The 27,324-nt window shown below is 50.6% G+C and overlaps 1 protein-coding gene across 1 annotated transcript in view; it reads left to right on the forward strand.

The window, feature by feature from the left end:
- The window catches only part of Plexa (plexin A), a 216,072-nt gene that overhangs the window by 162,396 nt on the left and 26,352 nt on the right, over positions 1-27,324 (forward strand). The window lies entirely within an intron of this gene.

Raw genomic sequence — 27,324 nt, forward strand, 5'->3', positions numbered from 1 at the left:
TACCTCGAGAACCTTACAGCCCCCGTCCCGCGGCGGTGGAAATCGTTTGACCTAACGGTAGCCCGTTTCCTCGACGTCTATTAGCCGGTTCTCCAGTCGATGCAGCTAAATCGTGTCTCAGCGCGGCGATCGACGGGGTTGCGGGGTGCGACGCGGTGCAACTGGAGGGAGATCGCGGGACGGCGAAAGGGGAGAAGAGGAGGGCCAAGGGGGCCGATGGAGAGAGGAGGCTTAGGTTTGGAAGGACGCTCGGAGGGTGGCGAGCGAGAAGAGGTTCCAGGGTGGAAAGCTCGGGGATATCGGGTACACAGAATGCTCTGGGAATAACTAGAGATTGGGACGACGAGGAAATTTCATCGCTCGGTCGGTCGATGTTGTATGGCTGCGGAGAGAAAGAGGGGTAGGAGGGTACGGGAGGGATGGAGAAGACGAGATTTATCGGATTTTCGAAATACCCGTGCACTCAGCGTGTCGAACCAGACGCCTCCATTTCTCTCCTCGAAACCACCCCTTCTTCTCTCTCCCCTCTCCCTCTCTATCCATCTCTATCTGTCTGTTATAACCGCCCGTCTCTCCCGCTCTTCCCCTTTCTTCGCTTTCCTTCGCTCGCTTCTTATTTCCCGTCTTCCGTTTCTTTTTCCGGTCTCAGCCGGCACCCTCCCGCTGCGCTCGCCCTTCTCCATCGTCCCCGCGACAGGCTCCGATGCTTTCGAACGAAGAAGAGCATCCTCGATGCCTCTGGTCGAGATCTCGCGAACCGTTCGCAGGCTGGTCGATATTTAGCTAGCTTGGCCGTTGGAACGATCTCTGCCGGAAGGGAAAATGAAAGGCGGCACGGATTGACTCGGTTGGTTCGCGCGAGCCACCAAAACCGTGCACCGGAAGCGGCCGGATTTCGGTGGATGATTGAAAACGCGCGATAAAGGGGGTGGATCGTCGGCCCGTTCTACCCCTTTACCACCGCCGCGTGCGTCGCTCGGTCGACGGGTTGTTTGCTCTCTGGGGAAAGCTCCTCTCCTCTCCTCCGGGCTTTCTTCCAGCCATTCCGCCACGCATTGTCTTCTTTCCCGTGCCTTTTGTTGCGGTTCGCTCCACGGCGTCTGCTCGCGAGCCCCTTCCGCCGGGCCCCGTCGCATTGTCTCGCCCGTTAGACACTTTTGTGCATAGATCCCCGACGTGTTCGACGCCGGACGAGAAAACGAGACGCGCCGATCGGAAATCGACGACGACGATTTTCTTCCGAATACTTCGCCTCTGCTCTACGGGATGGTACGATTCAGACCGCCGCGGGAAGTGTTTCATTTCTAGCGCGAGTTCTCCTGCGGTTTTTTCGAGCGTTCGGATAAACGCAGACTCGAGCGCGATTAGAAACAATTCTCTGACGAACGCGTCGGGAGAAGGAGAGAGAAGAATTGCCGGTTACTTTCGCGAATTGGTAGGCAATAGGGAAACCGTGCGCCAAGGGAAGAAGCGAGAGTGGGACGTAGGAATCAAACGACGAAGAGGGCGAGCCGAGCTAGCAGAGGAGACGAGACAGGCGTTCGTGTCGGAGCGCTCGACGAACATTCTCGTCTCGTTCATAATTTCTACGGGAGACCCTCTGGGAGCCCGGCATGCAGGAATTCACGAGTCCAACCAGGATTAACGGGGGACGCGGGGGCGTGGGAGAAGGAGAGACAGAATAGGCTGATATTGCTACTGGAATATTTGTTGAAGCTCTTACAACGCGAAGCACTTCGCCTCAAACGCGAATAACGTAATTTGCGAAGAGCCCACCGCCCCTCCTGTCACTCTCTCTCTCTCTCTCCCTCTCTCGCTGGGAAATTTTCTGTCATCGCGTTGAATTTTCCGCGAGCGAATACAATCTTTCCCGGGATAGAGTTTCCCGTGGAAAAGAGAAACGAATCCCTCCCCAACGTGGAAAGGAATGGAGTGCTTCCCTTTTCCTCTCTGCGCCTGCCCCACCCCGCCCCGTCCCCGCTTTTCTCTACGCTCTGGTGGTGGCTCGTTGGAAAAGAAACCGGAGTGGAAAGCATTTACCGGAATCGTCGACCGAGAGAGATCACGCTTTTTATTCCTCCTCGGATGTTACGATCAGCGTTGCGAAAATATAGCTTGTTCCGACGATTGTGCTATTATCCTATGGTGTATTGCGTTTCGAGGCGACTCGTTCGATGCTGTTTTACGAATGCACGCCGCTAGGACGTGCACCAGCGACAGAGCGATCGAATCGTGAATCGATCATCTTGATCGTCGTATAACGCTCGACCGAGCCACGATAAAAGTGTTACGGTTAAATTAATAACGAGTGAAGGCGGTTGGCGTTTAACATTCATTGCTGCTGCGAAATGTGACTTTAATTGCGGGTAATTTACTCCGAACCGTTCGGACGAGTTCGAAAAATGGTATCGGACGGCAGGTTTATGGTATAGGAGGTATATATAACACGAATACGTAATTTATTTAACACGCAAATGGCTCGCCCGAAGGATCTCGTGGCATAAGCATAGATCCACGATAAAGCCAAGATTTATGCGGCGCATGCCGCAGGACGTTTTTTCCTCCCGGCTGTGCCCTTCCTGGGAAGCAGAGAATTTAAGAACGCGACAGATGCGTTCAAGTACGACAGTTTCGCGCGTCGATAGCCCGTTTCCGGGATTGCACCCGTCCCGGAGACGATTCCACGCAGAAGCCGACGGACGACGAAGGCTCGTCGGCGAGAAAAGAAACGTATTCGCTCCTAGTGGTTAGAATTTTTATTTCACCTCGCTTTTTCAGTTATTAAAACTGTCCAGCGCAAATGATGCCTCTTACTGCGGAAAATTTGCTTACACCCCCTGAAACGGTGTTTCGATATTCCCACAATTAGTACTTGCGCTCTGATTATATACGACTCTCATTACGAAATGAACGCACTTCCGCAGGATTGCAATCGATACGAAACTTTAATTTCCCCTAATGCAAACGTCGTCCGATTTTCCAACCCCTCCTCGTCCGAACGGGATATAATATTACTCGATCTAATTGAACATCGTACCACCCGTGCTCTTGATACATTCCCACGCCGGTATCAAAGCACATTTGCATAATTAAACATACAAAAATCTCTCGCGCGGCAATTTTCCGCGGGTGTAACGTCCATCGAACGTTCAAGGTGATTAGTATTCACGCGGACACGCGCGTGTCGGGTCTCTTCCCAGCGTTCTCGCGACTAGCCGGGACCGTTCACCGCGCGAGGTCTCTTCTCGCCACGTTCTCGAACCGTCCTCGCAATATTCTCCGTGCAATTTCCGCGCGCCTCGCCACGCGGGTTCTTGCTTTCGTTGGCCGTGGTAACCCGGTGACACTGGGGAAATTCTACGCGGTCGACGCGAATTGCTCGGTGAGGCGTAAAACCTCACCGCCGCCCCTAACGTTTCTTACAACGCGGCAAGTGTCGTAGCAATCGTTTCTGCGGATCTCCCATTTCGATTTTTCTGCCACTCAAGACCAGGCTTTCTACCCTTTCTACCCTTCTACGGCGTTGTTTCGGATTTACCTCTCGCGATTTCCTCGTTTCGACGCTTTTCATCCGCCATCACGACCCGGACGACCCGCGTCCTTTTATCGCAGGACACAGAGGAGAGGCGTGAACCGCATCGATTACCGGAAAAATCGAATTTCATCGTCCGCGACCCATCGTTTCCCATCGCTGGGCGGTCGGATGAAATTCGCCTTTGTTTCAACGGGAGGGGCCAGCGGAAAGTTTCACGATGCCGCTTCGACGTTGCGCGAGCGTCGAGCATTTTCCAAATTCCTATTCCCTCCCGAATGGGCGGGCGCGTTCCTCCGGGGAACGCAATTCCGGCAGTCTCTTAAAATCTCGAGAGCCATTTTCCGTGGCGACCCTTGTAATGCGATGTGGCTCGCGATTGATTTCAGACAAGCGGATTTATCCGGGAACCGAATTTCATTTCGACGAATATTCGCCTCTCGCCCGTTCACCGGTGCGCGAGGGAAACTGTGAGGAACACGGCGGGCAGAGGGAACGGCGAAACGAGAGGCGGACGGAGAACCGCGAGGGGGACGAGATTGATCGATTGATTAATTTATTACGCACAGATACTAGCCGGCGCGCAATTTGAAGTAACGAACAGCGATGGAACGCGAAATAACTGTGCACGCTAAAATAAAACGGGATTGCACGGATTCGCGAAATAACCAGTGGGCTACGTACGAGATGATTCTTAAAGCGAGAACGAAATGAAACGATGAAAATAATCGGCGAAACGTCTGCGAGTAAAGCGTAACACGGGGTAGAAACGAGTACCGAATGACGGTGTAGGGGTGAAAAAAGAAGCTTAGAAGAGAAATCGAGAGATAGAGAAATAGAGGGGCGAAGCGGAGAGGCGTGAGCAGCGGCGGTAACATCGTTTCCCTGACGTGTCCCCGTGCCGCCCCCTAGCGAAATTCAATTTTATTTCTTGCTCGCATATCGGCCGTCCGTCTCGCAGCGAGGCTGGCCGCAATGCGGTTCGGAACTCGCGGAACGCGCTAGATGGAAACGCGCAGTTTTTCCGCATTCCCCTTCGATTTTATCGCGGCCACTACAATGCGCAATATTCATCTCCGTAGGCAGCGGGGCGACGGGACCCTCTCGTCCCTGGCCATTAAATAATACGACCGGTTTCCTCTCGGATGCGAACAGGAACCCGCCGCCGCCTACATTTTCGAGAGACGGCGAAAGAGGTACTCCCTCGAATAACGCGGGGAGGCTCGATGCGTTTCTGATACGATCTCCGCGAGAATCTCCGCTCGGAGTGCTGGTTTTTCGGCCGCGCGTTGCGGTTCACGGTTCGCTTCGGGGTTGTACACGCGAAACGCGAGGGGATCCTCCCTGTTTTTTTTCACCAAGAGCGAAAACAGCCACGCTTTTTCACGATCGTTGGTGAGTTTTTAAAATGATTGAGATCCTCATCCTCCTCCTCTCTATTTTTACAGAGTTGTAACAAATTTCGCTGACGCTGTTACCCTATAGAGGCGTACCAAATATTCATTTCAATCCACGTAAGTTACACGAATCGCAATTGTAGACCTCCTCCCCTTCTGTCGCGCAATCAACGATCCTGCAATCAATTAATCTCGTCCCTCTTCGCGCCTACCCCGAAACCCAGCGCCGTTCATCGCTGATCCCTCCAGCTGCTGAAAACTTATCGCTCCCGACGATCTCGATCCATCCAACCAAATCCCTCGAAGTCTTTTTCGAAAGAAGGATTCCCATGGACGAAAAAAAATAGAGAGACAAACGTTCGACGGATTTAACGTCGTCGCTCGAGTCAGGGGGCAGACGAATTCCTCGGACAGCAGAGGAATCGAAGAAGCAAACGAGCGACGGCTGTTCTCGCGTGCGTCCGCCGCATCGTGTCCGGCGTTTCGGTTGACCCGGCGTAACCTCCGCGACGTGTATCCGCGTCGAATCCTCGCGAGCCGGCCGAAGGGAGGAGGTGGTTTATCGGCCGGAACGGTTCTCAGGGCACTGGACTCTGTTGGCGAGTACGAACGCCTCGGCCTGACCTGGCTTAACCTCGCGTCTCGAGTCGCGAAAACCGCAACTACCCGCCGCCTCGTCCTTCCTCCTCTTTTTCCATCGTTTTCTTCCCCCAGTTTTTCCACCCAAGACCCACTTCCGAATTTACGAGGGGGCCGCTCGACGGCTACTTCTCAGCTATTTACGGCGACCGTGAAAGGCGGACAACAGCCGTGGCGGTGTAAATTGCGGAGGTGTCGGATCTGTCCGGCTGGGCCGCGCACGGGGCGGCGCGACTCGCCGCGGCTGCGACCGCGAGCGGATACGGGAACGCGTTACCTGCCGCGATAAACTAGAGTTGTTTGTAGGGACGGTTATGAGGATGGTGAAGGGTTAATTTTAGGAGAAGGATGGCTAACGTGCCTGGTTACAGGGAGATTGTGTGCAAATGGGCTGGGAGATTGCTAGGGCCTCGCAGCATCGCTGAGTGTGGCCTGGGGATTCTTGGCTGGTTTTAGTCTGGGTTGCTCCGAGGTTAAAGTACAGTTTCAATTGATACGCGGAGCGGGTAGACGCGTTGTTCTATCGTTTCGAGACTGTTGATCGCGGCGAATTTAATAGCTTGACTAAGTGGCGAGGTGTAAATAATTTGATATTCCTTTCCATCGAAAAGCGTGCGCGACGCATTCTGAAAAATCAACGAAGACGTGTGAAAGAAAAATGATTTAGTACCGTTAACGATAACATCGGGATTCTCGCGAAGAAGACGGAAATTGTAAAATTCGCATGGCTGGAATTCCTTCGTCTGACGTGCCGCTGGATGTCGTTTTTAATGGCTCTCTCTCTCTCTCTTTCTCTCTCCCTGTCTCGCTTTCTTTCCGCCATTCCGCTAGGCACGACACGGTTCGCGGAAGAAAAGCGTGTCGCGGCGCGAGGCGCGGAGGGAAACGGGAACAGCCGGGTTCCGGTAAAAATAAGGAACACAACCGGCTGAACTCCACCCACGCGGTTTCCCCAAGAGAGATCGTACGTCAACCGCGCGCCGGCCGTGAATACGAGTCGACTCCAATTTGCTATCGCGCCGAATAACGCTGGCGGAAACGCGGCTGCGAACGTCCGGAGAAAATACGACGAGGGGCTTCCAGGCGATCTTGCGTGGCGATCCGTGGAGGATGGCCTCTCTCTCTCTCTCTTTCTCATTCTTCTCCGATCTTTATCTTCGATCGATTTCCGGCGAAGCTTCGTTGTCCTTTTACGGCCACACGAGATGGTATCCAGGGCTGAGTTGCGATTAAGAGTTATCATCGTCGCTTTGCCTGCTGATCTGTTTCGTGGATCGCGACTTATCGTACAATTTGCGAGATTTTTAGAAGACATCTCGCGAATTTTCCTTTAAGATAGAAGCTGTCTTCTCGTACGTGACTCTTGTAGTTCGAACGATTAGTAAATCACACCCAGACCAGAGTTAAGATGACACATTCCAATTTGACGTTTGTCTGAATCACCCTGCGTTCTCTTGCATCCATCCACGGCAAATCGAGCTTCTGTTTCCCGTCAGTGTATCGAAACACGGGCGAAACAGCGAAAAATCGTGGGGAGCGTCGAGGAGCCGAGAAAAGAACAGACGGATAGCGCGATATCCGGTTGAATTCGACGCGGTTGGGCGGAGGGGTGTCGAACGCGAGTGGAAATTTAAATAATACGCGCGTGGCGCGAGGGAAACTAAGGAGAACCGTCGGTGGAAATAAAGAGGCGGGCAGAGGCGTCGATTCCCCGGGGGGTTGCGCGCGGATGCAACGCCAGCAGACAGGGTCCAATTTGCTATTGCCGCGGTTGAACGGCGCGTACAAAAACCAGAAGAAACAGAGACAGCCAGCCAGGGATGGGGGAGGTGGAACAAGACAGAAGCCAACAGTTTTCCGGTGCCCGCGCGGAAATCGAAACAGCGATCCAGCGTATCCGCGAACGCTGAAAGCAATACGGATAATTGCGGATCGAACTGTTCGCGTAATTGCTCGCAGATCGTGTTCGCGTGCTATCGCGCGCGGGGCTATTTCACCGTTTTTCACCGCCACTTCAACGTTCTTTCCTCCATTCCAATGTTCCCCGCGTCTTCCCCTTCTCCGTCCGTCCAATTTCCAGAGGCAGATGGCCGCGCGCGTGGAATACGCCCGCAATCGCGCGATACCCATCGATCGTCCGTCCTCGAATCGTAGACAATATTTAACCAACGATGTTTAACGTAACGTTTACGAGGGAGAAGAAAAAGCTCGAATCCAACGCTGCGAACTTTGCCCCTCCGCGCGTCTCACGGTGGAAGACTACGGAGACTTAACGGAGAGACGTTTACACCGTGCTTACCCGCGTTCGTCGTACGTGAACGGAAGAAATAGAAAAAGGGAACGACATTCGTGTCCAGCGCGCGTACAGGTCGCCTGTGGCTTCCGGTGGACTACGACGGGGGCGGATATAATGGGCTCCCGGGTGCTCGGCCGCGCGATTCCCCCGGAGATCGCGCGTCACTCATACCGATCTTGAATAATGCATGAGGAAAAACAGCCGCGCGGTTCCAGACGTTCCAGGCGCGACGCTCGATTATTTATACATATACGAGACGCGGCGCGGGTCTCGCGCGTACACGCTCGGCTCCTCCGCGGGCCCAGTCGACGTTTATCGGGGGCAGAATCGAAACTCGCGGGTATCCAGTGTCGTGGATCGCTCCACCGCCGGTCTTCTTTCTCTCTCTCTCTCTCTCTCTGCCTCTGTCTCGTCGAAGTGGCTGGAATTTTTTAATGGCCCCCAACGGCTCGCGTTGGAAGGTAGGAATGGTAATGTCGCTTCTTCTTGCGAAACACGCGCGTGCTTGCGGTGTGGCAGCGCGCGACGGGGGCGGCACAGATTGCTGGGGACATGATCGCGGCGAGAGGTAAATTGCGTGTCGTTTCTTGCGCCGGGAATTTGTTCGCGTTTTTCTTGCGGCCACCGCCTGGATGAATCCGCGCGGTGATCCTGCGGAAACTGCCGTTTGATTTATTTCCGCGGGGGGTTGCCGCGGTGGTTGATGATCGGCAGTGAGGTTTCTTGGATCGCGCCGGAAGATACCGGCTCCGCGCGAGAACGCACGCGAGAGACGTTGGATAATGTTCGAAATTGCCGAGCTATTCAGGGTGTCTTCGAGTTGCGCGGCGGAAGCAGCAGTTTCTAGAACGAGCACTATTTCGTAGCAGCGATAATGATAATACCGCGTTGAAAAATTTTCCACGTACTACCAAGAATACAAATGTCTCTGAAATAACAATAAAAACGCGAGCGAACGCGACAGTCGGCGCCGGGTACGTTGAGCAACCGCGCGTTTCTTTTTCCGACCGATTTTCCAGAGCGGCGCCGACGATCGCTCGCGATCGTTCTCGTTTCCAGCCTACTTTCGTTCGTGGCGTCCGTCAAGGTCTCTAAACGCGCCTTTTTCCACTTGTCGGAGACAAGTTAAAATTACATCGTACAAATATACCTCCGGTTAATTGCGTTGATCTGCTGAGGCGCCACAATTTATTATCCTCCCTACGAGGTTCAAATACAAACGCTCGTACTCAAGGCTTAGAGTAAAGTAAACGGAATGAGACGAGTTGCAAGCCACGCACGCATCGAGATGCGCGCGTCATGGTGGCATTTTAAAAACGGCACGTAGCCTTTGTCCAAAGCAAGATTTTATTCAGCGGCGGATCGATCCGCTCCAGCGTCGATCGATCTCGATCGACCTGTGGACACTGCCGGCTCTCCGTTCACCGTTTTGCGGGCACCGTTGCATCGGTTTGATTAAAAGTGGCCGCGATATGGGACAGATTGGCGCATCCAATCGAGCCACCGCACCCCTCCTCCTGGTCGGTTGATTGTGTTTTCGAAGATACCCCCTGCGATCGCGCTCGCCCCGGTCAGGGAGCTTTTTCCGCGAATCAATTCCACTGATTTACGCGCCAGATTGTCGCGTTCTTTGGATTTATTCAACTCGTTCGTACGTTGAGGAATGCTGGATTGTCGTTCTGGTTTATGCGGCACGGCGTTCTTTCTATTCACGATTTTCCCGGAGGTACGAGTGACGCAAGTCCACCGCGTAGGTAGGGAATCGACCAGCGTGCACTTTCATATTTCTGTTCGATAAACAGCTGATCAGATTGCGTTGCGTTCGTTAATCATTTAATAGCCACGCTAACCGACCGTAAGATTGACAGGTAACTCAATCGATAGAACATCGAATTAGCTGCTCGTTTGTACCGAGTACTTGGAACTTGTTCGTTTCAACTTTTTAACGAGACGTTTCAGCTTCGTTTGAAAGATAAACGAAGAAAAAAAAAACAAGAAGAGTAGAGATAGAAAAAATAGCGGCAGACATCTTAGAAACCTTTGAAACGTTTCGAGCGCGTTCCCAACGAGAAGCTGTCGCATTCTGTTGCGAGAACGACAGTACACCAGGTCGCTGCCACGGTCGCAACGGTGGAACGTTCTCCAGTTCTCCGGATCGGCCGTGTGTCACGCGTTCGTGGACATATAAGTACCGATCCGCGGCGCGCCGAAAGCGCGCACGGGAGGAAAGGTGGAAAGGACGCGCGAGGACAGAGAGGCACACGCGTATTTCGCTCATACTTGGCGAGGACGAACTTTCACGCGGTGCCAGAATTCCCCGCGGTCGTCGCGCGGCAAACAATTACCGCCTGTGACATACAAATTGCTTTTTTAACGCCTGGTCCCGGGTGACGTTGTTCCATCAGGAGCAGTTCTCGCTCGTCCCAGCTTCGACAGGATCCGCGTTATCGCGTTCGCGAGACTTCGTATCGAGATCTTTTACCTGGTGAAAGTTGCTTCTGGATGGGGGTAAGATATTGGGGGATACGATCGGATTTTCCAGGTTGGCTTTCTTGTGTAGACAGTCGAGTAACGTAGCCAGTTCAGAACGTGGTGTTGCGTGGTTCGTGGAGAGAAATGAAGTTTTTATTGTTAACATTTAAGAAACGGCGATTGCATTTTCGTTCCCAACCATCCTTTCCGCTCGAGCAGCGAACGGAAAGTTAATTTCGCGTACCTTAGATTCTGATAACAAGAAAACTCGTGCGTTCGTTGCAACTACTGTGCACCCGCTGCCGCACCGTGAAAGTAAGAAAATGTTTCCCTTCGATCGTCAATTCTAATTACTCCCCGTGTATTTAGTGGGAACCTACGGGCGGCCCTTTCGCGCATCCCCGTGGATGCTTATTACGCGCGAAGAATCGCAACAATCCCGCGCGGAATCTGAAAATTAAAAGATCCGCATAGCCGGTGAATTGTTGCGCCTTTATTGAAATTCTACGGCGCGGCGTGCCGCGGAGCAACCGGTCAAAATGTTTCAACAATCTCGCCGCGGGTTGACTAATGAGTCGGAACGGTCCGTGGCATTGTCAGAGGCACAATAAAACCAGATAAACTAAACGAAGCGTTCCAATGTGCCCGGCGAACGCCGCGCGATAAACAATTGAATAATATCGCCGTTGCGCTATCGGTGCAGCCGTGGCGCGCGATTGTTAGAACGCACAAAAGATTGTAAATCGAGAACAATGCGATATCAAAACGCGTGCGCGTAAACTGTTCTTATTCCGTTCTTAAATTTAAAGAGCTCTTTAAAGGGCGTCCCGCGATTGTCCCGCGGACGCTTTCGTTGCCCAAGACAATTACGTTCTCCCTTGTCAGCGTTTAGCTGCTGCTCGCAATCGCGTTTCATCGTTGCGCGCCAGTTGACCGATTTCTCACGTCCACGTTTATGCGTGATCATCGGACAGTTCGGTCACGGTACATTTCCCCTTTTTTCCGTCGTTTCGGGCCTGACAGGTGGAAGACATTACGTAAAAATTCTCGTCCCACTGGCAAGCGAACACAAATTTTCTTTACATAATTTCCGTTCGGCAGCCTGGTAATGTTGTATACGCAAACACTTCTTGCGTTTAAATAAAAAGGGCCGTTTTAGTGCAATCTTGCTAATGGACTGGTTCATTCTATTCACTAGGCGGAAAGATAAAAACATAATTTAATACCGCGTACAGTCTATAATTCCTTTCGAACGGGAATGGAAACATTTCCCATTAAAACATCGTGTCCAGCGACACGGGCTCGATATTAAGTGTCATTACCAGCGACAGGCGCGTGTCGCAAGCGGCGCGAACCGGCCAGCAGTTCGACACCTCGGGCTCGTCGTCTTAATTTATGCCGTTTCGCGCGTCGTTACGCGAGTCTGTCCCGCCGCACGCGGTTTAATTCCTATCCGGTTGGCAAACATTTACCGGACCGAACCTCCGCTTATGAACCGTGGCGCGCGGGTCCAACGATCGCGCGGGGTTGCAAAACGGGCGCGCCGCGTCCGGAGCGGAGTTGAATCGATTCGCGTGGAATCGAGCCAGGCGAGAAAATCGATCGCGATCTTTCGAGTTTCAGCCGCGGAACTCGAGCTGTCCCGTGACAAATCACGACTCTCTGAATAGCTCGGATAAGATCTGAGAGAGGAAACACCCCGCCTCGCGATCGTGCGGCGCGTTACGCGTGTGCCCGTCAAACCGTGACACCCGTGTCCCGTCACGGAGGCGCGCAGGAAACGATTTTCTTCTCCGAGGCTGCCTTCGCGGCGGATAAAAACTAATTTCTAAGAAATCGGTCGGCTCGAATAATTTATTCGACCGCCACGGACCACGCTGCGGGTTTCTTCAGCTCCCTTGCCAGCCCGGTACATTAGATGGAACGCGTCGAGTGGGAGTCGAGAATTATGCAAACGCGGCAGTCTTCCATGCAGTTTCTCACACCGACCCGTTTCCTCTTGATTCATGACGCAATTTATAGTAAACACCGCGCGCGTTCGTATCGACTTCGCTGACTGGAATCGGATCGGAGCGGTGCCGGTGCGCGCGATTTTTCTACGCCGGAAACATGATTTGTTTCCGGGCCGAGATACCGCAACCGTCCATTTGTCAGGGCGCACGGTTATGCGAGATTGTTTAATGGATCGCCGTTAACAATGTTCGTCACCAAGATTATATATTTCACGCGGTGGTTACGTCGAGGAAAAATGAGGTACTGGCGTCATCCAGGAAATCTCCTTTTCCCTTTTACGAAACGAGGATCGAGAAGTACGATTTAATATAAATGTTTCCAGGACTCGACGAGATTAACGATCACCGCGTGCTCCTCGATCGAGATGTCTGAAACCCCTGCAACGAGAGACAGTTACCAACTGTTACAAGTCGAAGTACGAAGTTCCGTTACTAAACGAGTAGATACGATTGTAGTTCGCAACTGCGACAGCGCTTCGAGACTGCAATTATGCGCAAAAATGCAACTGCGTTCGTGCAGGGAGGCAGAGAGACGCGTAAACGTAACGAAGTAGAGCTGAAGTATTCCGCCGTGCTACCAGGCTGGTATTACAGTGGCTCTGATTTGAATGCCGCGCTTCCCACGCTCGTTTCAGCCCCCGAAAAGTGACGATCGAACGCAAGGAGGAACGGGCGCGGACAAAGAAACCGCGGCACGCGAAAGTTGGGCCGTGTCCGGTCGTTGGATTGGCCGCGTGAAAAACACTTTGCGGGCGTAACGCAATTAAAAAGCGGGCGGGGGATGGCGGTGGATATCGCGGCCGGGAACGTGCGCTGTATAACGAATTCCACGGTGACGCGTGTTGTGTTTCGGTAATGGCGCTGGCCTGGCGCGGTCCACCGTGGAAATCGTGTCAGCCGGCGTGTAGCGGCGCGCCACCGGATAATTCGAAAAATCTGAATGAAATTTAATTAACTCCGGGATCCATGGCGGCCTATTGATTTCTCCCAGGCAGGCGGCCCGACCGGCAGGGTAGGAGTTGTTCCGCTCCCGTGGGATCCGGGCTCGCACGGGTCACCGGTTCCCGATTAAAATCATTTTTTCGACCGAATTACTGGACGTACCCCGATCGAATTAAAGCAGCCCCGTGATTTTTTCCAAGCTACGTTTCACCGGCTCCCACGCGTTCGCTATTTTTTTTCATGGGGTGCACGCGGAGGGAGGGTGAGTTTTGGAGAACGTAATGAGCGCCCAGATTTCTAGGGGAATCAGGAGGAAGAGTGTAATTAAGGTTAGGGAGAGCTGGTATTCGTTGAAATGGTTTTTTCGTAGTGGAGACTCGCAGGTATTGTGCCGAAAGTGGCTCAATTTCTGGCGACAATGGAGTCGATCGTGCATCGTTCTCCACGCTTGGATAATGTAATAATTCCAGATAGCGCAACGTCGAGTAAAATCCGGCTAATTCTTCAAATGTTAATTCAAAAGAAGAAAAGAGTAGGAGATTATTTGCTCGTCGTGCTCGAGTGCTGGTAGAGTACCACGTGTGGGTATCGCGTAATCGACGGAGGGGTGCCGGATCGAAAATGGGTCGGCGAGGACACACGAATTCCGAGGACGGAACGCGACAAGGCCGCTTTCGGACCGGTAGAAGGATTTGCCTCGGAAGGAGGGCCTGGAATTCCGCGCGGCGGTAACCGGTTTCTCCCGCTGCGCGGTGCCCAGGCCAGGACGCGATCGAGATGAAAAAGGAAAGTCGACGGACGGCGGAGGCGGTGTGGCTCCGGGAGACGAGGCCGTCGCTCGTTTCTCCGGCGATCGGGATTCCGCCGATAAATCTGCATCTCTCTCGCAGCGAGCCGTAATCGCGATCGCGCCGACGAAAGGACAAATCGCCTCGATTAAAACCCCGCTCGAGCGGCGGCGGGCGCGTCTCCGCGTGGGTATGCGTGCGTTACGCTCCGCGACGTCAGCCGTGCAGGCCGCGTTTCCTCGTTTTCATGGATCGCGTATCGAACGATACGCGGTCGTGTCTCGTTCCTCTTCCTCGCCACGGGGACTCCGCTCGTTTTTTCCCCTCGCGATCCTCGGTTTTAGCGAGACACGCGCGCTGCTAGCCGCGTTCCTTACGATGTCGCGAGGACCAAACAGGTTCTCTTAATGGAATTTTGATTTAGCGTTTAATTCGGGAGTTGTTCAATGTTTTAAACGACCAGGATGAGTTAATTTGTCGAATAAAGCATCTCTTCCTGTTTCTCTTTTTCTTTTTTATTCAGCTACTTGGTTATTCATCGACGAACACTTTATGGGCGATACAAATCAATCGAAGACGTATAAAACGAAAGTGTACATCTCGAAGTGTAATTAAGGGATTGGAATGAAATCAGTACGAACACTCTCGAACGAACCAACGCATTATTCACCCCAGTACCTTCGATCATCCGTAAAAAGTATCGAAGAAACATCAGCGGAGGTGAAACTCGAGGAACTCGCAACCTGGCCAGCAAGTAAAACCATCCCCCGCGAAATCGCGTCGACGATATAAATCGGCAGTCAGGTACAACCGGGGCGGTTCTTTTTTCAGCAGGCGATCGAGAAAGCTTCCTCGGCTCGAAGAGGAGTCGGGGGCCGCGTCCCCTTGAAGTAAACACGCCAGGGGTGTCGTTCACGGGATCGTTTCTCGTGCGAGCTGCGTCCGACCGATAAATCTGGCCCCGGTACCCCGTTGCACGCGTAATCGCGCTCGTTTTGTACGTGCCGTGTATGCAGCCGCGCGGAGGAGCGACAAATCGGCGGCGGGCACGATTAACGAGTCGTATTACTGAGCCTCGAAAAGCACTTACGGGGGACTATTTAGCTCGCGTCGACACGCCGCGAGCGAAAGATAATCCCCGTGGCTTTCCGATATCCACGCCGTCCTATGGCCGTGTGCCGTTGTGTACGGACGCGTCCGGGAAAAATAGACTCGTCGGTGGTCGAAGATTGGAAGCAATTTTTTGAACCCGGGCAAAATTAAATCTCTTTTTTCATCGTTTTTGTTTTTCGCAGGCTGGCTTTTCTGATTAGTTTGCGGTTGGCTTGATTTTTTTTGTTTTGTTTTTCTTTTTTATTGTTTCGATGGTGAGAGATACGAGGATATGAGATATTTGCTCGAAGAGGTGAAATTTTAATTCCAATTATTTTTCACCCTAGGGTAAGCGAGTCGTGTCACTAGATTATATTGCAGTGTATTTACGATTCGTTGGAGGGGTCGATGTGACTGACCCTAGTGTCGCGAGATTCGATGACTTCTAATTTTTTCGTCTAAACGGTCTAAAGTGAACGTCTTCTACCTTTCCACGTAATTGGCACCGATAAATAATTAATGAAACTCGTTCCAAGATTCTGCAATTTTCCAGAAGTGAACGGTGCTCGTTCGAGCACACATCGGCTGCAGTTCATTAACATGCACTATCAGATGGAAATAGCTAATGATGGTATCGGTTGAAAAACAAACTCGTATCACTCGCGCGAGCGACTGCATAATTAACGCGACAATTATCCGGGGAAACTTTACTTTTTCACGAAAATAACGTCCCGCGTAGCGATCGTTGTTGCGTCGGTTCTTTTCGTCGATGCCAGTGAACTCGGTTTACCCCAGGCCGTGGCGCGTCTCCCGTCGCAAAAGGAAACTCTCTTCGCCGATGGAACCTGTTACCATACTGAAAGAAGCGGTTTGTCCATACCGAGAAAAACGAGACTTGCTTGCCGGGAAACGTTTCAACCGATGTTTACGCTACAATCGAGGAACGAACGGCCGTCGAAGGGCCGCGTCGCGTTTAACGTTGCCAGCGGAGCAGGCATCGTCTGAAGACCCCCGCATTCCGGAAATGATTTCCACGGAAGTAGACGCGACGCGACGCGATGCGACGGTCCCGCGTCTATTTTGTACTTTGGGATGTCTCGCGTTTCGAGCTCCCCTTTTTTACAGATATTTCTCTCACGATTGCCGTTTCTGTGCGCGACGAGTTGCAACACGGAGCTAGCTCTCTCTCTCTCTCTCTCTCTCTCTCTCTCTCTCTCTCTCTCTCTCTCTCTCTCTCTCTCTCTTTCTCTCGATATCGAAAGCGGCGAACCGAGAGGCGAAACGAATGACGAGAATGTTTAAAATCGACGAAATTGTAATTTGCCAAGAGGCGAGCGTAATTTTCGCGGAAATTAATTTCTGCCTCGACTTTTAAGGGGCGTCGCGAAAGTTACGGAATAAACAATTTCCAATTAAACGCAATGGCGGGATTAATATCGTTCAAACACTTTGCACGGTCAACCAACGAATAATCAAATAACGCGTGTGCTTTTAGCAACGAGATTGCTGTTTCAAGCATGGAATTCCTTTCACTGTTCGCGGGCAGATTTAATATCGCGAGCGAGTCGGAGAATACTGATGTTTCATGCGCGATCTGCAATAGAATACGGCTTTCATACAGTTTTAATTCCACCAATTAATTGATACACTTTTTTCTTGTTATACACCAGAATACCTTTTACTCGTTTCACGAAAGTACGAATTACACGAACCTCCAAAACGTACACGATCCAACCAAAATTCTTGATGAAACTCACCTTCGACGTCCTCTCCCATTTCTGCTCCACATCCATTAAATTGAAAATTAACCTCGCAAACAGTCCTATCGCGAGTGAACCCAGCTCGATACCGCCCAATTATTTCCCTTTCTACCCTTACACTTTTTCTGGGCGCGCAATCAGCGAGTAAAAAAATCAAATTACGCGTACGAAAGTGCACACGCGCGCCCCCCGCGAATCGCTCTGAAAAAGCCTGGGTGATCGAGCTTGAAACCGGGCCAGCCTGTCTGCGGGGCGTTTTTAATCGTTGTTTACGGAGAAATCGAGCGACAGCCAGGATTTTCGAGGGCCGCTTTGAACGTCTGCCCCGCCATCGTCCATTACGTTAATTCGCGGCGGCCGCACGCGCCACCCCCGAATCAATTCGATGGCTCTGGCCCCGTGCAAGTGGAACGCAGAGACCGACTGTGCGATACGTACGCGGACTACTCCACCTGTACACACTGTTCGTAACGTGTACTGAAAAAGGGGGGCTGTGGAGGGCACGGGGGGAGGCAGGAGGGGTGGTTGGTTCTAATTTATCAACCAGTAATTTATTTGCGCGCCGAGTCCCGCGTCGGGGTTGTACAGAGAAAATGGGAAGAGCGACCGGGCGCAAACTTTGCACAGATAGACAAACAGATGAATATCGACGCGCGTTCGGGGCGGCCGCCGGGGGTGGGATGAATATCGCCATTGCTGATTCATAATACGATACGCATTATTCGCTTCGAGGGAGGTTCGCGTCATATCGCGGTCGAATTTTGTATTTTAATTTCGTTCCGGTATTAAATGGACCGCGAGCCCCGTTTCCCCCGGTGTCATTGTTGCGTGAATGACGAGTTCTCCGCTGCCGTTTCGAATTCGCCAAGGGATAATAAATGGAGACGTATGGATTTCGATCATCCCGCCCCCTCATTTTTGCTTTTTTCTCTGCCTCTTAACAAACCACAGTTCTGTATTAACCCCTTCGCGCCGCAGTGATTTTGCATGCACCAGCGTCACCGTTTCAATCGGACGGAATTTTTGATTAATCATTTCGAATGATTTTTTCGACACTTTTTAAAGCACTTGCAGATCTTCCGCGGTACGCTGTTTCGTTATAATCCCGTATAATCTCGTACAATGCCCTTTTGCGATGGAATCCCTTGGGGGGAGAAAAAGTGGCGCTAATAGAGTTACCGCGAACGGGGACGCGGCTCCGATAATCCGCAGGGTTAAAAACTTGGATCCGATTTGCCAACACCGTCATCGTCCTGAATCGTATTTCAGCTGGACAATGCGGGGAACACTTTTCCAACGGTATCATTCGCCGCGCTATTGTTCGAAATTCACGCGCGCGACGCTCGCAAATTTCGCTCGCCACGCAACATTAAACCGTCGTTCTGCCGCTGGTACCGACGTCGTAGCGAGCGGTGGAAAAGTCTGAAACCGGGAGTTCGCTTTCGAGACCGTGAACGATCGATAAGACGTTCGTAAAGAACCGGAAAAACGGGACGTACGCCGCGCGTAAGCTGCCCTCGGCGTTCCATTCATGAAGCGTATCGAGCGGTTTCGCGGCCGACAATTCGGTAGCGTAGAAACAGTCAACCTCGCGCAGGTTCTCGAAATCATATTTTATCCGCGAAACGTTTCGCGAAAGTGTTTCGACGGAATGGAAACCGATTTCGCGCTACCTGTTCCCGTCTTTCCTCGCCGCGGTCGATTATCGATAAACATGATACATCGCCGTACCAGCGAGCGAACGAGAACACGGGAAATTGTAAGAAGGCGAGCGTCGACGCGAGGTTCGAAGGGAAAAAGGTAGCCAGGCTGCGCCAGAGAGGAGACGCGATACAAAATTTGCCTGGTATAATTGCCTTCACCGGCTCATCCAACCTCCGTACCCATCTCTCGTGGGCGGATCTCACCCGAATTTAATCCCAAACAAATACTTCGTCCGAGGAATCTCTGTGCCAAGTTTAAGCTCCGGAGCTTAAGTGCTTTAAGAGTTACCGTACCAACGGGCAGACGCTGGCTCCTTACGAAGTGGCTCGCGCTATTTAATGAAATCACCCGAACCGTTCCTGCAAATGGAAAAGCGAGCGGACGAAGGGGAAGAAGGAAAGCTGGGTGCATCCCCTGCTCGCGAAAGAGATCGCGAACGATCAGGGAAAGTGGAGAGCTGGAAAAAGAGGGCGCGCGATATTTCATAGGTGTGCTCTGTCGGCGATGGCCTCGGTCCAAAGCGCGTGTCTCTTTACGGGGTCGCGGCTAAATAACAAAATCCCCTGTAAACTGTAACATAGATCACTCGATGGAACGATGAACTGCCAGATCGAAACGAAACGATGGACAAAGAGAGGAAACTAGATATGGGTGGAAGCAAACGTAGAGGGAAGAAAGAGGGTGGTATAGACAGCGAGATAGAGAGGAAGAAAAAAGGAGGGTGGAGTCTCTTTCATCTCCGGGGTGCTGGCTGTCCTCGCGACTGAATACGAAAACGTCATTTAATTCGTCGTTCGACGATAGTCTCTCCCTGCCTTCTGTCTGTCTCTGTTACGCTTCCTGTCCCACTCGTTCTCTTTAAATTATTTCCTCCCCTTCCCCGTTCGCCGTCAAGCACGAAACGTCCGCTCTTTCTTTCTTCTCCTTTCGCTTTTTTCTACTTTTTCCTTTTTTTTTGTTTTGTTACGTCCAATCACAGCATCAGACACTTCCACGGGATATCGATCATATGGTACATGGAGATCACTGTCGACAGGGCCAAGCGAAAAAAATTTTTTCCCGATATTCCCTCCCTCGCGAGGCGAATTCGCTCCAATTAGAGCCGCGCTCGATGTGAATGGTACTTACGAAAAAAAAAGCAAAAAGGAAAAAAAATTGGCAGACGAGAAGGGGCGGCGGATGAAGGAGGAAATGGAAAGAGCGGGGTAGGGGTGTAGGCGCTCTTTCGGAGCGCGGGATGACTGGATTTGCCGCAGAATGGATCCATCGCGAAATTTTTTGGGAACTTCGAGCACCCATCGTTTCTTCTATCTTTTCATAATTTTCGTCTCTGTTGATTCTTTTATTCGCGCGATTAATAAACCGTAAAATAAGCTCCGCGAAAGTCTCGCGGGAAGTCCATAATTTAATTTGTTTCTAACTTTACGATTCGTTGCTCGATTTAATGAAGATTGAGAAACGAAGACTCGAGAATACGTCGTAATAAATCCGCGCAAAGTTTCCGATGAATTTCTGATTCGCTGCGAGTTTCCATACGACACGTCGCGTGTCTTTGGACAGCTTGATATACGCGAAACCACTTCCTGTCAAATTGCATCCTACAACTTTCTGGAATCACTTGTCGCTTCGTCGGGTTTTCTATCCGATCGGAGGCACTTTCAAATTCGTTTCAATCCGTGTCGAATCATCCACTCGTCGTACAGAAACCGACCGTCCCGCGAATGGGAAGCACTCCTCGATCACGCGTACAACTTAAAGAAAAACTTTCAAATTCCAACGAATGTTTCGTCTACTTATACCTGTTACACAACGACTGACATTAAAAGAGCGATCGCATCGAATGACGGTACGCGACGGACAGATGAGAGATTTCACAGGAAAATGACGGCACTTTACTCGACATTAGGGTCCAATCACCCGTCTAGGATAATAGCCAACAGCAGCGCGATTGCCTCGATGAACGCGAGGACGAACTGCTACCCTCGATTGTTAAATTCGAACGTTACGCGACAAACACGCAAAATGATAGCGCATTATGATAACCGCGCGATTTAGAAACACTTGTCCGAGCAGTCCCTTTCTCACGCGAGTTGAAGTAGTTCCTGGACCAAACATTCTGTCATCGTCCACGAAAGCTGGCAAAATTGTCCCTCTAACAATGGGAAATCCTTTTCTTTGAACCTTCCGCCCCTTCATTCGTCTCCGGATGAAAGTATAGAGTCGCAACAAGCATTACGTCCCTACCATTTTTCATGTCTTTATCTGTGCAACGTTGTCCGGACAGAACAGTAATCTGAAATTTATGGGCCGGTATTAAAATCTAATTTGCACCAGGTAAAAACCGTCAGAAGTGGCTGAATCACGAGAATATTAAAATTTCGTTAACACCACCCTCTGCGACATTGTATTACACAAGTAACTCTATGGTATTCTACAGTACTCTGCATAGGGTCGTTCGAAAACGATAAAATACAGGAAATCCATACCGTTACGAAATCTCCGTAGGATGACGTTCTAGTAAAGCGAGGAACCACCGCTCGAACGGGTTAAATATCCAAAAGACAGGCGGTCCCGTTACGAAATCAAAACGTCTAGACTGCTCGAACGAAGGGAAAGAGTCCCTCGGGGTGTCGCGTCATAATTCAGTAGTTTGCCTCCCGTGAAATGCACGCAACAGAGACTCGTCTAACTCTTTCATCGAGCCCCCTCGAACGATCCTCGAGAATAACCGAGCCACACGAATTTTCTAATTTTCTACGAGAGCAACTCTGCTCACTTCCGGGTCCACTTCGACCGTGGTCGATCGAGGAACGTTCTCGGGAACCGCGAGCGTCCCCTGCGCGAGTTCTCGTCCCGTGGCTGCGAGCTCGCGCAGGGCGAGCCACGGAAATCGACGTTGCGAAGGCTGGTGCAACAATCACAGGCTGTAAAGGAGCTTTTAAGTTAATCCGTCGAACGATTTAAAAGGGCCTGGAGTACAAATCAACGCGATTGGAAGATAGGCCCCGCCGATTGGCGCAAATAGGAAAATCGACCAGAGGAACGAAGCTGTGTCTGCGAAAATCCTTTGCTCGAAATGTGTAAATTAACCGCTCCGCAGTGTTTCGTGAACGTGATGGTTCTGGTTCAGGCTCGTCGTGCGATCTCGAACCAGATCGCACATGTTCTTTCATTGCTGTAAATGGACACGGATGTACTCTGCGAGAGATAGAGAGAAGAATCTGATTATTTCTACATATTTGAAAGCTAATGCGAAATGTAGAACATCCTCATCCTGCGTTTAATGTAATTTCTCACGATCTTTGACGTCGTTACTCGTCCTCTGACTGACTCAAATTGATTTTGAAAATCGGGTTAGCCCGCGAACTGATCTCGATATCCAATTTAAACCGTCGCGTTCAAAATCCGATGTCGTCTGGCTGCTAGCATTTTTTTTTTTTTTTTTTAATTCACCCTTTCATCACGCGCCCCGGTGCATACTGCAGCGCGATTATAAATATAAAATACCGCGAACCCTCGGATCTATGAATTTCGAGCGGCGACGAATTACATGGGAATACGAGATGAAAGTGTCGCCGCGTCCGGGCTCGTCAATGTTTAACGGGGTTCGAGGGTAATCGACGTTATTATTTTCAGGTTCGATTACGTTGATAAATTGGCCGTCGTCTGGCGCGTATCATCAGGAACTCGAATTTTAAGTAACGCGAAAGCCAATTCGACGGATAATGCGGTGATACGTTTCGATGATCGACGATAATATTCCCTTTTGGGAGATTCTTCAAATAAAAATAAACAGATATATGTCTTCGCACTGAGAATCAGTTAAATTTTCAAGCCGCTCGATAAAGTTCGAAAACTGCCGCGGAACTCGAGGAGCGAGGAGGATAGGAAGCGATGACGAACTTTCTGTCCGCAAGTCGACGGGAAAATTTCGCCGCGCGAGAAACTTGACAGAAATTAGATTAGAAATTCTGAGGAAAGACGTTGGGTGATTCTCGTCGGGTCGTGTCTGCCCTTCAACGAGAATCACCGTGAGAAATTGCGAGGTCCACGATGACTCTGGACGAACGTGAGATGTGTCGCTAAGAACGAAGCCAGAGAAAAGTAACAAGAAAAAATAAAAGGAAGGAAAGAAAAAGAGGAGAAAAGGGGGAAGAAAAAAGCGTGGGAAATAAAGTGGACGAGAAAAGATTGACGACGAAGGGGTTGTCTGGCGTCCTTCTGAAATTGTTTTGCAGGCTCGAGCGAGGCTGACGCGATCCTCGAGCGTCCACAGCGTAATTTTGCGTATCGGAATCATGCGTCGGATGACAAATTAAATAGTAATACCGTGGAAGCATCATTATTGCGTTGCCACGGGAATCTCGTTAGTGTCAGCTGTAAACACAATGACAAATTAAATAGTGATTCCGCGGACACGATCATTGCGTCAGCGGCGCGTGCACCGTCGGGATTATTAATGTCTGAACGACGGACTCGTCGCTGGATGACGGTGAACAGGGAGGTGTCGCGAAAAAATGTCAACGGGAGGGTGATTTCACGCGTGTCGCTTCTCGTTGGGATTGCGTGTGATTTTTTCCGACTGGGGCCTTTTAATATCGGGCATGGTCGATTCGCGGGGACGCTGGAACGCGTTCCCTACTGGCATTGATTTTAATCAATCGTTCGTTTAAATAAAAAAATAACGAAACACGCAGGAATGCGTATCGGAAAGCGAATCAATTTTTAGACAATCTGATAATCGATTAACGTTAAAAAATTTCGTCAAAACACGCTCTGCGTTACGAGCGACAGAAAAAATGATCTCTGCTCGACGAACTTTCTCACGTCGTGAATCATTTCTAAATTAATCTCTCGTTGAAAAACGGGTCCCCGAATGGAGCCTATATAGAGCTCGTTGAAAACCTAACCATCGCGTTATTACATAATAATACCCAGTTTCATAGGATTAGCCAGCGATCCAGGCCCAGCCCCTTTCTGGTGCCTAAGAGGAGCTCTTTAAAATCCCATATTACACAGACACCGCGGTGGGATGGTCCTTTTGAATTTCTCCCCAGGGTGAGAAGGAGGCGGCCGCCGTAGGGAATGGCAGCCGGACTGTGGCCATCCGAAGGGACAAATGGATCGAGGCCCCAAAGATTGACGCTGGCCCAGGCGAGGTCAGTTAATTACGCGGCAGGTCGCTTTTGTATACTAATTACGACACCGTTCGGAGATAGCCGTATCTTTGGCCCAATACCTCTCGAGCGTCATTACGCGACCGTTCGGAGGCCGCCTTTGGAGTATGTGGCACACGCTCCTCTACGATACATCCGTTAATTGCGTTAATGTCCGGCGATAGAAGTGGCTTTGTCAGACGGGCGAACAATGCCTTGGTGCACGGCTCGAAGAAGCCCTCCGCCGCTTTCTTATCGCTCACGAATTTCTCACGTAGCCTGTCTCCGAATGGGGAGAAAGAGAGGCGAGAGAAATCATCCTCTCTGAGAGCGTGTGGATCGTCCAAGAGTAGAAAGGTGGTTCGTGACGCTGCGAGATAAATTGTCGGCTATGGGCCCGTGTCTATAAACACCGCAGAGCAGATTGATCGATATTTATCGGTCCAGGTTGACTCTAAGTGGAACGGATCGTGAATTATTGGGTAATTTGTGTGTGGCGCCTTCGTGGGAATTTTCTGACCACGGGTTACCGTTAATGGACGCCACATGGAAGTCTGTTGCGGGGGATGAAAGCGTGCGGTACCACGACCACCCCTTCGACGCGTCCAAAGGTAAACGTTCGGTTCTTTAACGCGTTCGCGTGGCGTTTCTACGGTTCGAAGCTGAAATGGATATTTATCGTCGACTTTTTACGATATTCCAGTCCCCCTCTGTTCGAGTTAGTCTCAGCTGTTTCTCAGCCGTTGAACCGTACGTTTCGCTGGGACAGGTTCCCGTTCTTCAACCGTGCAAAGAGCGCACCTCGCCGGCGTAAGGGATCCGGCGGACCTTTCTCTTAACACGCGTTATACGAGGTGCGATAATTATAACTTTGGTACGCGGCGGTATGTTGTTCCGAGGGAACTACAACTTTAACTTCCGCTCCAGTTAAATCGTTGCGTTAAATGTAAACGCAGCCGTTGTTAACATTGCGCGTTCTGCGAGAGGAGATCGTAAACAGAAAGGTGCAACAAACAGTTTCGCGTCGTCGTTGCACACTCAAAACTTTAATCCTTTTCTACACTGTTCTAACGTTACTCAATTTTTCTAATTCCGTGGTGTTCTTAACGTTCGAGGCATTCTTTACTTGTACTTCACGTGACGAACGAGGAATGTTTCGTCCAAAGCTTCCCACCTTTCGCAAACGATCCCATCCCAGCCATCGAGCGAAACCAGAAGAACATCGAAGGAGAACGATCACCGATATCGAGGAATCCCTCTGCGCATCACCCAGCGTCATTGTTCCCGCCGTTCCCACGTGGTCACGTCCGAGAGAAGAGGAACGACTCGGAAACCACGAGGCTCGCGGAACCGGGCGAGAAGAAGGGACATTGGGAATCTCCCAGGATCATCTGCTCGGCGGTTGTCATTTTCCGCCAGGGGTTAAATCGTTACCACGCGCAACGATCCGTCGCGGGGCCGTTTCTACGATCGGCGCGCCACTTCGTGGAGACACGAAGCGCACGAAGGATCAGGATCCAAGAGTCGACGGTGCCGCGATTAGCGTAGGAATGCGAGGCGTTGCGCGCTCTTTACGTTATCACCGCGCAACGATCGACCACGATGTTCCGATTACAAGCTGCGGCTCGCAGCGTACTCTCTGTACGAGAGAGAACCGATGCTCCAACCATGGGAACCCGTAACGGGACCCGTTGTGTTCCGGGAACCAGGTCGCGTTCCTCTCGACACTGTACCCACCGTTTTTTTTCCTCCTTCCTGTCCTTGTTCCGTGGAATTCACGTTTTCTCTCCCCCTCCTCTCTGGTTCTTTTTGTTTTCGTTCGCTTTTGCTTTCCTCCTAGGTAATTTTTTCTCTTCTCCCGCTGGTGACGAAGTCTTATGATCACGGAGCCGTCTGGACGTGCCAGGAAACGAAATACCGTTGAAGCTTCCTGCAATTTCCACAACGATCCGTGCCACGTAGCTCGTGGACCGTGTTTCGTGATCCTGGGAACGAAAGTATTGAACGGGGCAGAGCGAATCTCGTGGAATCCGTCGGCGGATGGCGAACCGAAAATGTTGAAGCGCGAATGCCGCCACCGGATGACGACTCGGCGCACGTCTCGCGCGGGGTTGCTTTCGAATCACGGGGAGATCAGCCGGTTTGAATTTGGTTCCGTTCATTGCTTGTTGTGGTTTCGTCTGAGTTTTCGAGTTCCGTTGTTTCGTGGTGGAATGTTTAATCTCTGAAGGTGCTTCAGAAGAGATCGAAATTATCTCGTTTTACTTCTACTTTTCTTTTTTCTTGATTAGTTCATTTGGAAACGGAACAGTTCTCGAAAATATACTTCTTCGCGCGTTGAACGTATCGAAGTATGCAAACGAATGAGAATTATTTAAGAGGGAAATTTTGTTGTTCATGGAAATACGGGTAAATGTACGATATAACGAATGGGATCAATTTTCAGTCGATTGTTTGGATTGAATGGGATTGTAGAATTTATCAGAACTCGAGAGAGACACGATCATCGGAAGAATAAATTTTTTATACCAATTTAATACTCATTTCGAATGAAATTCCAGAATTTATTCCATTATAAAACGTTCGCGTTCATTGATTTACCGTTTGAGCGCGTCGTAAGCAGAGATAGCGAGCGAAATAAACTTTTGACATTTTTTCCATAACCTCTGATTCGAATGAATCGCTAGTAAAAATGTATTACAAGAAACGTTCATCTTGTCGATGATTTATTGACATTTAAACATCGATGAATTAATTCTCAAATGTGCAACCGAAATAAATTTCTTCGGGTTACATTTGTAAATAGATGATTGCATTATTAATGAATTTTTTTCATCGATCCCTGATCGATTAAACATTAATTCCGCGAATACGATAATTATTATTTTCGGCTCGTTTCATTATTTAACGTATTAATGCGATAACGAAGCGACGATTACGCCTCCCTTATTTACGACAATTATAAATGCACGCATCCGTTACGATCGACAGATCGTGAAAAAACTCGCGGTAATTACAAACGCCGTGGTCGCCTGTAATCTGGGGAGTTTAAATTAACGGGAGCGAATTTTTTCGGTGTCAGGCAGTTTTCAAAAAATTACCATTAAATCCTTGCCCGACTTACATTTCCCCTCGCTGGCTAAGAGACAGTGAATCGCGTTTGAAAGGAGATGCTTAGCGTCGAGTGCATGAATCTTCCTTGTTGCTTTAATGAATCTCTTAATGCTTTAATCCCCCACTTCTGTGCCAGCGAGAGGAAAAATGTGTGACGTTCGAAGTAGAACGTTGTATCCGTTTCAGGCTGGACTTGGGGAGGGCGGATGAAAAATGTAAAGTCTACTCGATTCGCCGCGACACGATCCGTACATTATTAACCAGTTAATAGCATTAAACGTCACTCGCGTTTTTCAACATTTTCCAACCATCTTGGAATCGATATCCATCGCGGTCTCTGCCTCTACTTCGAGGCTCGTAATACTTCAATACCGTCGTTACAGATTCAAAGCCTTAATCCACCCCTCGCAGAAAAATCTT

The sequence above is a fragment of the Xylocopa sonorina genome, chromosome 5 (genome assembly GCF_050948175.1).
Source record: "Xylocopa sonorina isolate GNS202 chromosome 5, iyXylSono1_principal, whole genome shotgun sequence".
NCBI lineage: Eukaryota > Metazoa > Arthropoda > Insecta > Hymenoptera > Apidae > Xylocopa > Xylocopa sonorina.